The sequence below is a fragment of the Triticum aestivum genome, chromosome 7A (genome assembly GCF_018294505.1).
Source record: "Triticum aestivum cultivar Chinese Spring chromosome 7A, IWGSC CS RefSeq v2.1, whole genome shotgun sequence".
NCBI lineage: Eukaryota > Viridiplantae > Streptophyta > Magnoliopsida > Poales > Poaceae > Triticum > Triticum aestivum.
In genome coordinates, this window is record NC_057812.1 from 489,714,343 (window position 1) to 489,718,828 (window position 4,486).

Consider the following 4,486-nt stretch of genomic DNA (forward strand, 5'->3'; position numbering starts at 1 on the left):
CTCCGACAATCGGAGTGACAAATCCTAATCTCGAAATACGCCAACCCAACATGTACCTTTGGAGACACCTGTGGAGCACCTTTATAATCACCCAGTTACGTTGTGACGTTTGGTAGCACACAAAGTGTTCCTTCGGAAAACGGGAGTTGCATAATCTCATAGTCATAGGAACATGTATAAGTCATGAAGAAAGCAATAGCAACATACTAAACGATCGGGTGCTAAGCTAATGGAATGGGTCATGTCAATCAGATCATTCAACTAATGATGTGATCCCGTTAATCAAATGACAACTCTTTGTCCATGGTTAGGAAACATAACCATCTTTGATTAACGAGCTAGTCAAGTAGAGGCATACTAGTGACACTCTATTTGTCTATGTATTCACACATGAATTATGTTTCCGGTTAATACAATTCTAGCATGAATAATAAAATTTTATCATGATATAAGGAAATAAATAATAACTTTATTATTGCCTCTAGGGCATATTTCCTTCATAGATGGTCTCCGCGGTCCTTTTGGTCGCCGGAGTGCAAAACCCACGCTGCTCCGCCACGTCTGGCCTCGCCGGCGGCTAAACGCCGGTGAGTTGACCACTTTTTGACCGTGGACTGACGCGTGGGCCCAAGTTGACTTCCCCCTCCCTGAGTCTATGACAGGTGGGGCCGGCCTGTTAATTAGTTTAGGATTAGTGTTAACTAATTTTAATTAGTTTAGTCACTGACATGTGGGCCTAGGCCCCACTGACAGTTAATTAGTACTAACTTAATCATGTTAATTAGCTGAGACACTGACAGAGAGGGCCCACTGGTCAGGTTTGACCTAGACCGGCCCGTTGACCCCTGACGTCACTCTGACGCAATGCTGACGCGGTAAATCCTTTTCTAGATTTATTCTTTAATAGCAAATTCCAGAAAATAGCCAAAACTTCTAAAAATCATAGAAAATCAACCATAGCTCCAAATCAAACAATTTATATATGAAAAATGATTAGAAAAAATCAATCTATCCATCTGTAATGGTTTCATGCATGACAAAACAAGTTCACCTTGCTGTTTAAGCAAAATAAGATAATGCACTAATAAGGCTATGTTAAATGAACTAACATTTGAATCTTTGATTCAAATGAGTTCATTCCTTTCTGTTTTAGCTTGCATTAGGCCAAGACATATTCATTTTGCCATGTCATAGCATGCATCATATTGTTGCATATTGTCATGTGTTGATTATGTTTCGGTGTGTCTTTTGTGGTAGGTTCTGCCTCCGAGGATAACCCCAAGTATCCGTCTGAAGGGCAGTACCCTACTACCACTACATCATGCAAGCAACCCATTGATCATTCCGATACAAACCCATGTTCTCGCTTCTGCTCTTGTTTACTGCATTAAGACAACGTGATTCAAACTGTTGTGTGCTACGGTAGTTGAACCCTTATCCTCTGCATGACCTGTCATTGCCACAGTAACTAGATGAAACCCACTAGCATGTGTAGGAGTTGATTGAGACATGTATGTGTTTCCTACCTTGCTATGCCTGCTATGCTTCGAGTTGTGTCAGGTTTGGTTCATCTGGGTGATGGGCTAGAGTGAAATGATTATGTCGGTAATGTGAGGGATGTGTTGAACATTATTTGGTAAAGGTATCGATGAGAGGCCATGTAGGAGTACATGGTGAGTTGTTTCATTGAGGCCGTCCATAAGAACTGAGATCTGTATGTGTGATTTAAGATTTAGTTACTACCATACATTGGGCCCGAAACCAATGGACCCTCTCGGCTTCTTATTCACCCTAGTACTCTGTCCAGGAGTTGCAGTTAGTTTCTGGTGTTTGTAGGTTATGTGTTGGCGGCCGTGCGTAGCGCTGACCCTAGGGGTGGGCTATGTTGCGGTAGATACACCGTGGCACGGTGTACCGAGTCACCCGTTTGGTGTCTCGGGAACCCTGTTCACATCGTTTGGGGCCGTATGTGGAAACCTCGGCCGGACTCCCTACGGATGGAACCTGGATAGGCGATAAACCTGGACTAGAGGCTTGAGTGCTTAGGTAGGCCGTGGCCGACACCCTCGTTGGGCTTCCGCTTGAAGGTTGCCGAGTACATGTCGTGTAAACGGCGGTAAGTGGTGAAAGCGTGTATGAAGAAGTACACCCCTGCAGGGTATAAAACTATTCGAATAGTCACGTCCGCGGTAAAGGACTACTTGGTTGCCTATACAGTTCATAGACAAGTTAATGGATACTACTAAAAGACTCAAGATAAGTGTGAGTATCGAGGATGGCCCTCTCGTAGGATGACGAGGGAGGATCCCCGGTGGAGTATTGTGTTGGTAAGTAGTGGACTCGTGTGCGAAAACTATTTTACTAGTGGAGTCTCGTAGGATAGCTTAGCCAAGAGTCAAAGCTGGCTTGCTGCAATAACTCCACCACCTTCTTGAGAATGAGCATGTATAGTAGGTTCTAATGTAAGACTTGCTGAGTACCTTTGTACTCATGTTTGCTTAATTACTGTTTCAGACAACAACACCGCCCCCTCCGATGGGTTTTATGTAGATCTCGACGTCGATGAGTGACTTGCCACCCAGGTGGTGATCATGGCCATGGAGGGCCCTATGTAGATAGATAGGCTTCGAGAAGCCTTCTTGCTTTCTAGTGTCTGTACTCAGACTATTTGCTTCCACATGTGCTTGTATGCTTGTATGACTTGAGTGTCGGGTCATGTGACCCCTACCTGTATGAACATGTTATGTATGGCTCTCTGGAGCCTTTAAATAAAGTACTTGAGTTGTAGAGTTTTGTTGTGATGCCATGTTGTATTTGCACATATCGAGCATATTGTGTGTATGATTGAAATGCTTGGTATGTGTGGGATCCGACAATCTAGTTGTTTATCCTTGGTAGCCTTTCTTATGGGGAATTGTAGTCTAGTGTTCCTCGAGCCATAGTAGTCCGCTACAGCCCGGTTCACCAGAGTCCTGCTAGCCCAGCACTACTGCTCAGGACACTTGACTGGCCGGCATGTGTTTCACTTCGTTCCTATGTCTGTCCCTTCGGAGAAATGTCACGCGGTGACATCTGGAGTCCTACCTAGCCTGCTATAGCCCGGGTTCCCCGGAGTCCTGTTAGCCCAGTGCTACAGCCGGGATTCACATGCTGATGACCGACATGCTCGATGTGATTCATGTATGCCTGTCTCCATAGGTCTGTGCCGCTTTGGGTTCATGACTAGCCATGTCGGCCTGGGTTCTCTGTCATATGGATGCTAGCGACACTATCATATACGTGAGCCAAAAGGCGCAAACGGTCCTGGGCCATGGTAAGGCGACACCCGTGGGGATACTGTGCGTGAGGCCGCAATGTGATATGAGGTGTTACCGGCTAGGTCAATGTGACTTGGAATCGGGGTCCTGACAAACTTGGCGCTGATCGCGGTGGGTCCGTGGGTCAGACGACGCTATGGAGATGTTATCACAAGTGTCATCACGACGGACCGGCACCCGCGGTGATGGATGTGGGGGAGGAGAGTGCACCGTGGCCGAAGCACCTCCGGTCCTTCCACCACTGGCACGCGGTGGCTCGACGGAGCGCCGGCCCGAGGGCCTCGCTGGTTGCGGTTCATCTTTGTTGGCAACGCCAACGAGGTTACGGATGTTGGCTCTCCACTCATCGAGCTTTTCCGCGGCAGGAGGAAAGTCGAGGAGCAACTACGCGCGCGCCAAAGCTTCTGCTGGTGTGGGTGGTGGAGAAAGCTGCATGGACCGTGACGCGCTCCGACTTCTAACCACGTTAGAAGGAGCTCTATCACGGCCTGGCGGTCGTGCGCCGTTTTCTCCAGCGTCTCGACGTGCATGCTGGCCTTCTACATACCGCGAATGATGCACAAGACTCTTCCCACGCCGGCACCCAGGGTCACCAGCGTGGTGGCGCTTCTCACCGCGCACAACCTAGGAAGAGCGCGTCGCGGCGCCGGTGTAGGCGCCTCGGAAGTTGGCACGACGCCGCCCCTGGAGGGCCCCACGCCGCCTGCGGGGGGGCGGCTCCGTCTTTGGATTTGGTGGCGTGCGGCCCGTCATTTCGCACACGAACGATGCCGCTCGCCAGGCTTTGGCTACCAGAGTGATGTGGGTGTTCGCGGGTCGCACCTCAGCTTCCGTCCTCGACCGCCCCACCACTCGCCAGCACTGGTACGGGCTGTTCGGCCCCCAACGAACCGATCGCTGTGATTGTCTTCTTCTTGGGAGCCATGGCGATGAAGAACTGCTAAACTAACTGCTAGACCGGATTTTCACAACTGCGACCCCTACCTGGTGCGCCAAAGATGTCGATGGAAACGACACCTATGGAATCACTGGGATCCCTTCTACGGTTGGCGGGCGCTGGGTTGTTGATACGTCTCCAACGTATCTATAGTTTTTGATTGCTCCATGCTATATTACCTACTCTTTTGGACTATATTGGGCTTTATTTTCCACTATTATATTATTTTTGG